This window comes from Tinamus guttatus, unplaced genomic scaffold, assembly GCF_059628265.1.
Source record: "Tinamus guttatus ecotype Peru unplaced genomic scaffold, ASM5962826v1 Tinamus_guttatus_pri_ptg000634l, whole genome shotgun sequence".
Lineage (NCBI taxonomy): Eukaryota > Metazoa > Chordata > Aves > Tinamiformes > Tinamidae > Tinamus > Tinamus guttatus.
The window spans coordinates 305,401-318,909 of NW_028289168.1; the positions used below are offsets into that span (position 1 = coordinate 305,401).

At 57.3% G+C, this 13,509-nt stretch overlaps 1 pseudogene; it reads right to left on the reverse strand.

The window, feature by feature from the left end:
• Nucleotides 1-1,658: 1,658 nt before the first annotated feature.
• LOC148592125 (antigen WC1.1-like) lies at nt 1,659-12,802 on the reverse strand (annotated as a pseudogene).
• Nucleotides 12,803-13,509: the final 707 nt, after the last annotated feature.

Consider the following 13,509-nt stretch of genomic DNA (forward strand, 5'->3'; position numbering starts at 1 on the left):
CCACTGGTCCCAGGAACATGGGAAAAGTTTTTCTCCAGGGTATGCCTGCTCCTGCACAGCTTTCCTAGGATAAGATCTAGGAGAGAGCAGTTCCCTGGCCCCAGACACACGTCACCTCCTTCACCCCATGTACCCTGAGCTCTGTCCCTCAGGCCTCTGAGCAGACAGCTGCTCTGCACTGGTGCAACAAGAGCCCGAGATCTCTTTGTCTACCCGGAGAGCAATACTGCTGCCTTCCACCCCACCAGAGGCATCTCCTCCCAGCTGCTGCCGATCATTGCAGAAAGGGGCTTGCCCGAGAGGGTCTAAGATCCACCTGTGTTTGGGGATGTGTCCTGGTAGGACTCCTGGACTGCATTCCCCTTTTTTGATTCATTCCTACTTTTGTCCTCCAACTCTGCCACAGAAATTCATTTGACCCAGTGGTGTGTGTCATGAGCCCTTATCACGAGCAATCAGAGGAGAACGTGTGCAGCCTGGGCACTGGGACCCTTTCACCTCAGGAGGGTGACTGCTACTCAGCTTGCCCAGGCCTCTGCTCTGGGCTTAGGTCACATACACTTACTCCTTCAGTGGGCTCCCCAGGCTGTCCAGATTATCAGCAGGTTGTTTTTGTGAACTCATTTCCTTCTCCAAAGTTCTGATCTATTATGCAGGGTAAAAATTTGACAGCACTGGCTGTTTTAAAATGTTTGCAGCACTTGGGCCATTGATCATACTGCTCTCTCCCAGACTGCTAGTCTGCAGTTCTGCCCTCTCTTTATTTTGCTTCTCTTTGGTTGAGGCTGTCAGGACACCTCAGCATCCTGCTGACTTCTTGTCATGTTCTTGTCCACCAGGCCCCCCACATCTACCCCTGTCTACTCTGCAGACTGGCACATATGGCTGGAAACTCTGCATGAGGTTTGCAGGATGGGAATGTCTAACACTGACTGTAACGCTGAGAGAGCTGGGCCTGTTCAGCCTGAAGAAGAGAAGGCTGAGAGGGGACCTGCTCAGTGTCTATGAATACCTTAAGAGGGAGTGAGGAGCATGGGGCCAGCATCTTTCCAGTGGTGGCCAGTGATAGGACAAGAGGAAACGGCCACAAACTGAAGCACCAAAGGTTCCACAGAAACTTAAGGAAAAATTTCCTGACAGAGTGACAGAGCCCTGGAACAGGTTGCCAAGAGAGGTTGTGGAATCTCTTTCTCTGGAGATCTTCAAAACCCGCTTGAACGCAATCCTGTGCCACGTGCTGTAGGTGACCTTGTGTGTGCAGGGGGGTTGGGCTAGATGATCTCTAAAGGTCCCTTCCAACCTTAATAATTCTATGATTCTATGTCCCTGCCAGCAGAAATATCCTGCAGCTGGACTCATCACTATTCCCACACCCCAGAGATCACGGGCTCTTGCAGGAGCACAGCCTGTCTCAGAGCCTGCTCTTCCCAAGATGTTCCCCTTACCCACTGCTGGTTTGTGCCGCTTCACCCTCCCTGATCAGCTTTGGGGAGACATCCAACACCTGGGGAGGGAAACACAATCTCTGAGTCAAACTCCCACATGGTTTTAATAAGAACAAATAGCAATGCATGGGATAAAAGTAGAGAAAAGATGAGAGAGGCAATGTCCAGCTCTTTCTGCTACTAGTGGCAGAAGGGAGAACGGGTCTCTGTCACTCATGACTCTCCAAGCTGCACAGATCTCTCTTCTGTCCCAGCTGCACCCAATCTCATGGCAGTGATGGGCTCTCTCAGACCTGGGTTCAGGGACAGTCTGGCACCAGGGTCCAGTCTCACAGCCTTGGTGTCCTCATGAGGATGTGCCAGGGATGCTCCTTCAGCATCATCATACGCTGTGTCTGCGAAGGGAAAGGATGGGGCTGCTCTGATTGCCCTGGGGGCTCCATCACATCCCCAGCAGCGCACGTTCCCCACTGGAAGCAGCAAGGCCAGTGCATTGCAGTCTGCCCCACACACATGCCCCTCCTGGGCTGCGAATCCCCTTCCTCCCTGTCTCTCACTGCCTGAGACCTTCAGTCCCCTAATCCCACCCCAGTCTCCTCACCAGGAAAACTCCTGAGGCAGGTACCCTCCCCATGCCGGGAGGCCGGGCTCTCAGGCTGCTGCCACTCTCCTGGCACTGGGGACAGCACCCCAGGAGCCAGCAGCTGCATTTCCCCCTCACCTCTCTGTGCCTCCTCAAACCATTCACCATCCTCTGCTTACCTGGGTGCTTCCCAGTCTTGCTGGCCAGGAACAGGATCCTCCCCAGGGTCAGATACTTCTCTGGCATCATCATAGCCATCCACTGGGTCACCTGTGGGCAGGACAGGGACCTCTGAAACGAGAGAGGAGCTGGTGATGACAGGAGCCCTCTCACAGAGCAGAGGATGAAGGACATGAAGGAACAAAGGGCAGAGACACTGGTGTTGGGAGGGCCACAGAAGATCCAGCATCCTGGATCCAGGGTTATGGGAGTGTGTGTGAGGCACTGGGGTGCCCTCTTCCCCTGCCACAGAGATAGCAGAGCTGGAGTCTGCACCGGGGCTGGAGATTCCCTGGGACAAACTCAGAGCCTGATGGAGGCAGGGACAAGTCGAGCCCAATAAGGCCCCATTCAGGCACCCAGCTCAGTGGGGCATGTCCAATGCTTGCCCACACTGCATGACTCCAGAGTCATTCCTGAAGGCAATTGCTCCCCATCCCAATGGTGACACTCAGTGACACAGCTATGGGGAGGAGAGACCAACCCTTCCCCTGCCTCCCTGCCCATTACCTGGTGCTGACCCAGGACGTTGCTCACTGTCCCTGGACTCGGATTGCAGCTTGGTCAGGGAGCCCTCTGAAGAGGAACCTGGCAAGAGGAGCAGTGAGTGTTATGGGGGTGAGCCCTGCTGACCCTGCCAATTGTCAGCCCTGCTCGTGATGGGGACCCACCTAGCAGGTACTGCGTGGGGAGGACGGCCCAGGGCTTGCCCTGCTCCCATGGGACAAATCCCATCTCCGAGGGCCTTTCAGAGCCGCCCTGGCCACCCCCTTCCCTTACCCAACAGGTACAACCGATGGGGGCAGCAGGACAGGCAGGGAGAAGCTGTGCCCGCGGGTTGGGATGGGCAGAGCAGGTCGGGAGGAAGCTCCTCGCCTGAGCCCAGCACTGGGCTGCTCTCCTGAAGGAACCCGTGACCCCAGCACTGAGGGGACAACTGGCCCGAGGGCTGCAACGGTCCCATCGTGGGTTAGGGCCAGTGTAAAGGGCCCTGCCATGTGCTCTGTTCCAGAACCGACCGCACAGACCTGGAGGACCGAACCTCGCCTGCTTCTCCCACACTTGGCTGTAGTCGATCTCCTGGTACACGGCCTCAGAGAGGGGCTCCAGAGACCTCCTGGAGGCTGAGGATATGGGCAAGATCAGCACAGGCACATGGAGAGAGGAGAAGGACCCCGATGTGGGCACTCAGCCCTTCCACCCTAGCCAAACGAGTGCTGACCCCACAGCCCAGACCCACTGCCCTGCCCAGGCATTACGGTCAGATCCCCAGTGACAGCAACGCCCCTGTGGAGATGGTCTGGGGCAATGTCACCTCAAGCTCTCTCTTCAGACACAGCCCCCAATGTCCCTTTTGGCGCCAAGTCAGTCCCTGCTCTGACCAGGGAGCAGCTCCCATAGCACCTCTCCCCAGGGAGCTTCTCACTCTCCGCCAGACTGGTCCATAAAATGATTCTGCCCTGACATGGGTGAACAGGGCAGGACAGAGAGAGCAGCCCAGGGACCGACTCCCACTCTGAGAGACTCCCTGCCCTGAGCTCCTCTTGGCACCGCTCCTGCCCCACAGCCTCCCCCTAGCACTGTCCAGAGCGCAGCCAGCAGCGTCCCTGGATGTCTCCTGCTGCTCCCATCTCCCCCAGCCCCTCGCTGCCTTTTCTCACCTCCTCCATCACCACCTCCTCCTGCATCAGCACTCCCACAGCTCCTGCTTGCAGGTGTCCCACAAACAGTGAAGGAACAGGGAATAAGGCAGGAGGCAGCACCCCACCCCAGCCCCTCTGTGCCCTCACACACACCCCACAGCCCCCGCAGGGCTGTCAAGAGGCATCGTCCACCCTGGTACCACTGGGGAAGGACCCACCTCTGCGTTGAGCCCTGGCTCTTTGCACTTGCCCTGCCAGGAGGGCCAGGAGCAGGCAGAGCAGGGCCCCCAGGATGATGCAGATGACAACAGGCACGGAGACTCCTCCGCTTTCCCTCACACGCCTCTGGGTGGGATCTGCATGGGCAGTGACAAGGACGAGGCAGGCCCTCGCCTGGGGCACGTTGGGGCCCAGGGACACCCCAGTCCTGACCCATCGCACATGGCAGGGCTGGGGGGCCCTGCACTGGCATCTGTCACACTGCTGGGTACTCACAGCCCTCCACAAATCCACCCGCTCCCACCTCTGGCCTCCTTTCTGAGGCCCTGCACCCCAGTACAGGCCCCTTCCCTCGGGCTGCAGGTCACAGCCTGGCCCCAAGGAGACCCAACCCAGGGAGCAGGGCAGGTTACCTGCTCGCGGGGCTGCTGTTGTCATCCTGGGTGCAGCTGCAGAGCAGGGAGAGAGACGTGGCTGTGCCTGTGCATGTCCCCTCCAAGTGCCATCAGAACAGTCCTTCCCTGGGTGCCCGTGACAGGCCCTGGGCTCTCTGCTCTGGGCCATAGGGAGGACAGCACGGACAGCCCAGGACAGGCATTCAGGGGGCTGCAGAACCCCACAGGAAAGGGCATGAGGACACCCTGCCCCGTAACATCTGCTCCCCACCTGGCACCAGGCACCCAACCTCTGCAGGGACATCCCTGCTCTGGGGCCCTGTGAGGGCCCAGCTGCGATAACATGTCCCCAAACAAGGGGACCAAGCACTGCCACTCACCGGTGCAATTCACAGCAACATCTTCCTTGTGCTGGCAGGCACCGCTGTTGCCACACTGCACCGTGCACTCCCAGAGAGACCGCTCTGTCCCTCTGCACTTCACTTGCTGCAGCCAGATGGGACCCGTCCCCTCCCCAAACGCAGCCTCCCCCAGGGCAGACACGGCAGGGCCGCAGCCCAGCTGCCTGCAGGCCACCTCAGTGTCCTTCATGTCCCAGGAGTCATCACACACCGTCCCCCAGGCGCCGTGGTGCCAAACCTCCACTCTGCCCGAGCAGCCGTCCTCTCCTCCCATGACACGAATCTTCTCCATCTCTGGAAAACACAGAACCCTCCGTGTCATTGGGGTGGTTGGGAGGGCCTGGCCAGGTGACAAGGGCACAGGGAGCAGCAGTTACCTGTGCAGCTCGTAGAGTTGGGGCACTCGGCTGCTAGGGCTGGAGGGGTTTCTAGACGTCTCCCTGTAGAAGGAAACGCTACAGTGAAAGAAGGGGCTGCTTTATGGGGGTCGTGGACAGGATCAGTACTGACCTGTGCTTGAACCTCCCAGCACCTCCCCCTGCTCGTGGACAAAGGTGAACCCCCCTGATAATGCAGTGTGTAACAGTGCTGAACTCCAGTGTTACCCTGGCTGCTGAGCCCAAGAGGTTTCCTGGTTAGCAGAGGAGCAGGAGCATGTCCCCAGGGGGAGGCTGTTTCCGAGCTCTGGTGCCAGCACTGCCCTGAGCATGGCCTGGTTCCTACATAACCTTGAGCCACCAGCACCGTGTTCTCTCCCCCTTCCCATTCCCTCAGCAAACCACGGCCATGAGTGGACTGCTCTGCATGGACTTCCCAAGCTAAAAGGTGATTGTCCCGGCCCTGTCTATTCACAACAGAGATCAACAGGCACCTCCAAGAGGTGTCCAAGGTGCCAGAGAGGAGATCACCAAGGTGAGGTGGAGGCTGCATGTGCCTCTTCCCCTCCTTGGCCATGTGGGTAGCTCAGGGCAGCTACTGCTCATGGATATGTTGTATTTGTGTCACTGACAGCAGAATGATCTCATATGGAAAGTAAAAGCCACTCCAGACCCCTTCTCAACATTGTGCCTTGCTGAACAGGGAGCAAGACCTGCTGTGAGCTTTGCGCCCACATGGCTCCAGCATTACCATTGCAGGTGATGTGGGTCTCTTCTCGTTGGTCATCACAGGACTGTGGGTTCCAGGGATCAGAGGGGCACTGCCAAAAGGAGCTGTTCCTCTTTCCACACTCAACATGATCCAGCCATGTATGGCCAGATACCTTCCTATATGGCAGGTCTGTTTCAAGGAATCCTCCATCTCCACAGCCCAGCTGTTTGCACACCAGAGACACGGTGCTCGAAGTCATTGAGTTGGAGCAGACACTCCCCCATGACCCGTTGTAGAAAACCTGTAGGCGCCCAGAGCAGCCATCACTGTTCTCCAGCCTCAAGGCCACAAACTCTGGAAGGAAAAACACAAAGCTAGGGGGGACAAACTGGTCCTGGAGTGAGCAGAGATAAACATAACAAGAATTCCTTAGGGCATTCTATGGCATCCGTGAATAGGGAGGATTATTTTAAGAATCATATATTGCTTAAGGTTGGAAGGGACTTTTAGAGGTCATCTAGTCCAATCACCCTGCACACGCAGGGTCACCTAGAGCATGTGACACAGGACTGTGTCCAAGTGGGTTTTGAAGATCTGCAGAGAAGGAGACTCCACAACCTCTCTGGGCAGCCTGTTCCAGCGCTCTGTCACCCTCATTGCCAATAAATTTTTCCTTAAGTTTCTGTGGAACATTTGATGCCTTAGTTTTTGGCCGTTTCCTCTAGTTCTATCAGTGGCCACCACTGAAAAGAGGCTAGTACCATCCTCCTCACTGCCTCCCTTGAGGTACTTCTAGACACTGCTCAGGTCCCCTCTCAGCCTTCTCTTCTCCAGGCTGAACAGGCCCAGCTCCCTCAGCCTCTCCTCATAGGGCAGATGTTCCAGGCCCCTGATCATCCTTGTGGCCCTGCGCTGGACTCTCTCCAGCAGCTCCACATCCCTCTTGTCCTGTGGAGCCCAGAACTGGACACAATACTCCAGATGTGGCCTCACCAGGGCTGAGTAGAGGGGCAGGATCCCCTCCCTCGACCTGCTGGAGACGCTCTTCTTAATGCACCCCAGGATCCCATTGGCCTTCTTGGCCACGAGGGCACACTGCTGCCTCATGGTCAACTTATCATCCACCATGACACCCAGGTCTTTCTCCGCAGAGCTGCTCTCCAGAAGGTCAGTCCCTAGCCTGTACTGGTGCCTGGAGTTATTTCTCCCCACGTGTAGGACCTTGCACTTGGCCTTGTTGAATTGCATGAGGTTTTTCACCGCCCAGTTGTCCAATCTGTCCAGGTCCCTCTGGATGGCAGCGCAGCCCTCTGGGGTATCGGCTACTCCTGCCAATTTCGTATCATCAGCAAACTTGCTGAGGGAGCACTCCGTGCCTTCATCCAGGTATTGATGAATAAATTGAACAGGACTGGACCAAGGACTGACCCCTGGGGGACCCCGTTAGCTACAGGCCTCCAACTAGACTCTGCACCGCTGATCACCACTCTCTGGGCCCTGCCATCCAGCCAGTTCCTAATCCACCTATCCACTCATCTATCCCACATTGCTGGAGGTTGCCCAGGAGGATATTGTGAGGGATGGTGTCAAAAGCCTTGCTGAAGTCAAGATAGACAACATCCACCGCTCTCCCCTCATCTATCCAGCTGGTCATTCCATCATAGAAGGCTATCAGATTAGTCAAGCATGATTTCCCCTTGGTAAATCCATCCTGACTACTCTTGAGCACCTTCTTGCCCTCCACGTGGCCCCCGTGCCTCCACCAAGAAGCAGGGAGTCTTCTAGACATGCCAGGGCTCAGGTAGTCAGAGGGCCCTGCCAGCAAGGCACTGTTTTACTAAGGGAGCAGAAAGAAGCACCCAATGTGCAGCACTACCCTCCCCCCTGATCTGTGGGGACACCTGTGCTCTCCCTATAGCCCTGAGCAGGTCCTGTGGGGGCTGTGCATGGGTGGCCCCACAACCAGGCAGGAAGGGGGCTCAGGACAGTCGGGGCAGTTCCACCATGTCCAGCTTCTCCCTCGTCCCCTCCTCATGAAGCACCAGACTCCCACCACGGCTGCCTACACAGACCTGAGCAGACGACTCCTGCATCCTCTTTGTGCCTGCAGTTGTGCTGCCCCCAGGGCCTGGCCGGGCAGTCCCAGAGAGCAGCTTCATCCCCGGAGCAGTTCACGTTATCCAGCCAGATCTGCCCAGAGCCTTCCCCGTAATGAGCAGAGCCGGTGAAATTCACAGCCAACCCGCAGCCCAGCTGGCGGCAAACAACGGTGGCGTCCAGCAGGTCCCAGGAGTCGTCACAGACGGTCCCCCAGGTGCCGTTGTAGTAGATCTCCACTCTCCCAGCGCAGCGCCCTGCCCTGTGCACCAGCCGGACCCGCCGGCTCCCTGCACCCAGGAGAAACCCGGCTGTCAGGGGCTCGCAGCCCTGGGGAGCACAGCACATTGGGGACCATCAGAGCAACTCACCCGAGCAAACCACTCCCACGTCCTCGGCAATTCCTGCAGGTGCTGCCGCAGGCAGGGAGGTGTTGCAGTGGGTCAGATGAGTCTCCTTCCCTGCACACTGGACCCTTCTCAGCCCCACGGGGCCCGTCCCTCGCTCAGGCTTCGGCGGGTTGTAGGCTTGCTCTGCCTCTCCGCACTGGAGCTGCCGGCACACCACACTGGCATCGTTCAGGTCCCACTGGTCATCCAGGACTCGGACCCATGTCCCATTCAGGGGCATCTCCACTCGCCCGTCACAGCGGCTTCCTCCACCAACCAGTCGAAGGGATCCAGAGAGTCCTGCTCGGAAAGAGGGGAAATGTCCTGCATGCTGCCTTGATTCCCTTTCTCATGCCCTTGGACATCCTGGAGCTCACCTATCCATATCCAGCTCACAGTGAGGAGCTCAAGGATGGGAGTGCTCCAAGGGATTTTGTTTTCCAGGCCCTAAAACTTGCTGAGCTCTAATATCATCTCAGTGATGGAAATGGGAAAGCATTGGAGGTCAAGCCAAATCCCTGAGCCACCAGATATGTCCTTATGGATGAATCTGGAGCAGTTTCAGCAGCAGGAAGTGGTGGCCTGTACGAGGCCTGGGTGACAGGGTGAGCAGTAGCCTTGCTCCATCTTCAAGCTGGGACTGGCTCCTGCTGGGACAGCTCTGCCCTTCTACATCCCTGTGGATCTGGGATATGGAGCTTGTGTCCTTAGCAAGAAGCAGAGGGATGAGGGCCTTCTTTACAAAACAGGACAAGTTTGAGGTTCATACTGACAAGGAGCAAGGGCAAATCCCAGCCCCAAGGTGCTGCTCAGCCTCAGGAATTGCTCCTGCTGGGCGCACTCATGGTCCAGTCCCCGCAGGCTATTGGACCAGGTTATGGTCTGGGATGGGGGTATGGGCTGCAGGAGGGAGCAGAGGATCTTTCACAGCTGCAGGGAGAGGAGCTGTGTCCCGCAGTTCCCTCCTTGGCCTGTGCCCCAGGAGAGAACAGAGGAGCCCAGGCCTGGTGGTGGCCCCAAGGCCTGAACCAGATGTCCTGGAGCAGCAGAGATTCTGGCTCCCTGCTCAGCTCTCATCTCCCCCAAGAAAACGCGCTCTCCAGGAGCAGGCAAAGCTCTCTGAATCCCTCCATGGGAACCCATAGTTTCTCCAGCAGAAAATTCAGTTTGTCACTGCCAGGGGCTCCCCTGCTTTGTGTTTCCAAGTCACACAAAAGGGGCAAAATGAGTTAATCCATTTTCCCTGAACTCACCTGAGCAAAAAACACCAGCATTGTTGTCAGGCAAGCATGGGGACACCCCAAGAGCAGTCACAGGGCACTGTCCCAAATGGGATTCGGTCCCATTACAGTGGAAAGTGTCTCTCCAGACAGGGCCTGTTCCTCTCCCAAAGTGCCCTCCTGCAGGAATGGACTCAGCAAATCCACAGTTGAGTTGATGACAGAGAACATGAGCATCGGAGATGTCCCAGCCAGAGCCACAGAGGGTTCCCCAGGTTCCCTCCACCTCGATCTCCACTCGCCCTGAACATGCTGTGCTGCCATTCACCAGCCTGAATCCTGGATATATTACAAAAGGAAGTGAGGGCCTTTAGAGAGGATCACTTTGTGCTCTAGCTCATCATCCCAAGATAGAAATGCCACAGAGATACAATTTCCTTTGCTTTCAGCACTGCAGAACTGCAGACAACCACTCCATCTCTCCTGAACTCACACCATGCTCAGCATGGTCACTTTCCTGCTCCCCTATCTCTTAGCATATAGCTTGTGAGTGGCATTTCACACCTCCTCCCCGAATGCTCACGTGTGCAGGTGACACCAGCGTGGTTGGCATGGCTGCAGGTCTGGTTGCTGAGGGACCTCCTGGGGCAGGAGGAGAGGAAGGGCTCATTCCCCACACACTGCAGCTCTCCATCCCAAATGGGACCGACCCCCTCTCCAAAGTGAGCTCCCCCACGGACAGACAGGGCAGCGCCACACTGCAACTCCCTGCAGATCACGCCAGCAGCATTCACATCAAAGTGTGAGTCACAGACTGTTTTCCACTGGTCTGCATCTCTGATCTCCACACGTCCTGAACAGGGACTATTTCCTCCAACCAGCTGAACAAATCCTGGGGGAAAAAAAAATATTAAATACCCCACAATGACAGGGAGTTGCCACAAGCTTCTGGCAGTTACATACCATGGCAGCCACATCCAAAGGATCCCATTAACGTCAAACAGCAGCTCTCAATAGGTTCTGATGACACAAACCCTTCAAGACCCCTGCACCTCCTCTCACACCCACACAGTGCTCTGGAGCTTGTCTCAATCACCTACCCATAGCCACAGGCACTGCTCAGGGAAATGCTGCTGCCCCACAGCCTGCCCCACTACCCGGCACGGATCCCCAGCACTGCAGCCCTAACGGTTGCTGCAGCCTGTTCAGCATGCAGCCTGTTCAGCTCACAGACAGCCTGGGGAATTGTCTTGGAACAGCCCAAAAGGCTCCCTGTTCCCAGGGTGTCCTGCGCTGTCAGAGGGGTCAGTGACAGGGACCCAGCAGGACCAGCCTGAGCCTGTGGTGACGTGGGAGGGAGCAGAGAGCAGCCCCACAGACACCAACCTAGAGCTCATGGGGGGCTGGTCCTTGTGGGGTGGCCCTGGACAAGGGGTGCCCTGCTCATCCCCCTGCTTCTCTGCCCCAGGCCCTGCTCTTGTCCCCTCTGAAAAGCCCCTTTGGGTCACCCAAGGCACTCTTGTCTGTGAGGAAAATGACTGCAGGACCCTCAGACATCTTGTACCATTTCCCCAGCCATGGGGTGCCGAGCAAGTCATCCTGAGATCTGGGGCACAGGGACACCCAGCACTGCCAGGAATATCCTGGCAGAACCTGAGGAGATTGATGGAGACCTAGAACCTGTAGGACAGGGTGAGGGATTCATTTCTCAGCCTGAGGCACCACCTGAGGGTGGGCTGAGCCCCCAGGATCCTGATGGGGTCTGTGCACCCCGTGGTGGGCTCACCTGGGACTTTCCCCAGGAACAGCAGCAGCTGCAGTAGTACAGTGAAAATGGCAATGTCAGGGTCTGAGCTGGTACCCACACACTGCTCCTTCAAGGCACAGCCTGGTTAGTCCCCTGATCCCAGGCCCCACTCCAGAGCTGAGGAACTGGATGACTCCTTACCTGAACAAACAACTCCGGCGTCCCAAGCATGATTGCAGTAGTGGTTACCCCAACCATCATGTGTGCACTCAGACAAGGCAGTCTCAGTGCCTTGACAGTTTACAGAGTCCAGCCAAATCTGGCCCGATCCTGGCCCAAAATGTCCATACAGAAGGGCATGGAGAGCAAATCCACAGCCAAGCTGCTTACAAACTACAGCAGCATCTTCCATGTCCCAGGAATAATCACCACACACGGTCCCCCATTGTCCCTGGTGTTTCACCTCCACTCTCCCAGCACAGCGGCTGTCTCCATCCTCCAGCCTCACCTCCGCAGCACCTTCAAACACAGACACGGGGCCGATTAGGAGGGCACTGAGCCCCAGCAGAGCGACTGTGTGAAGGGTCCTAGGGCTGAGTCGCAGCCCCTGGGGTGTGAGACATCTCCCCTCTGCACTCTTGGGATGCCCAGGGACCCATTTCCTTTACCCCAATCCACCATGGGTACCACTCAAATGCACCCACCACCTGCAGGGCTTTATGGGTCCCCGGGGAGCATTGAGATGACCCCCATCTTCTGTCCCAACCCTCATTCCCTCCTCACTTACAGGGAAGAGCTCAGTCCCTGCCCTTGGCCAGGACCCTTGCAAAGGGCACCTCTGCTGGAGGGTGAGCAAAGGCACCCTGGTCTCATTCTCTCTGTGGGGCACAAACTGCCCCTTTTCAGGCCAGGCAACCCTGACCCGGGGGCAGCAAACAGCACTGAAACCCTCCTGGGAACCCCGGGGTTGGCTGTGCCCTGGGATCACTGAGTGCTGCAGTCACCAGCTGACCCACCACCAGGGCCATAGAGCTGGGGAAACAGGATGCCCCCAAAGGGTGGCAAGGATGAGGTGCCTATAACGCCCAGGCACTGACTGCCAGAAGCAGAGGAGCCCTGGAAGCACCAATACCCTTCTCCCACCCAGAGGGGAACAGGGTCTTGACTTGAGCACTTCTAACCCTTGTCTCACAGCTCTGAGGGAAGATCCAAAATTTCCAGAGGGATCCCAATGACCTCACCACTGCCCGTTGGCCCCATGCCCATGGGCTAGGGAACAGGCACTTACCCCAGCACAGCTGCACCCAGACGAGCAGCCACAGCACCCAAGAGATGCGGAGTCCTTTTGCCTCCATTCACTCCTGCCCTGATGGCACTGCCCTGATGCACCCGCTCCCTGCCACAGGTCCTGGGTACTTGTGCAGGACAACAAGGTGGGAGGCTAATATATATCTGCAGGTGCTGGCCCAGCTCCCAGATGAGCCAATCGAAGCAGCAGGCACCATTTTAGACATTATCGGGGGTTATCTCTCTTCTGTCACAGCCCAGCCCTCCAATGAACTTCTCGAGCGTCGTTCATGACCATATATGCAGCATGGCTCCACTGCGGATGTCCTGGTCACTGCTCTGGGGCATCATCATGGGGCCCATCCCAGTGGAACAGGGCAGACCATGGAGGGAAATGGGTCTGTCACACTTTGTATTACAGTTGGGTGACTGGGAACTTTGGGGATCTCACATGCTGTGTTTGCCCGAGTGCCCAAGGTGCAAGTGTCCAGCTTTCCCCACGCCATGAGAACTGTGGAGCTGGGATTGTCCCTGGGATGGGCTGTGTCAAGAAGGGGATGAAAGAGGAACAGTCTCTGATCCTGCTACAGCCCTGCTGTGTTGGGAGCAGCAGCAGTGAAAGGTCTCTTAGCCGCAGCCAGAGACACATCCTGTGAGTGCGGTCTCGTCCACCCCTTCTCGGACAGCCTGGTGCTGGTGCCTTGGCCAGGAGCAGGGAACTGGGACATTTCACCCCTCTGACAGCAGACAGGGCAGCCCAGGTGCTCAGAGGCCC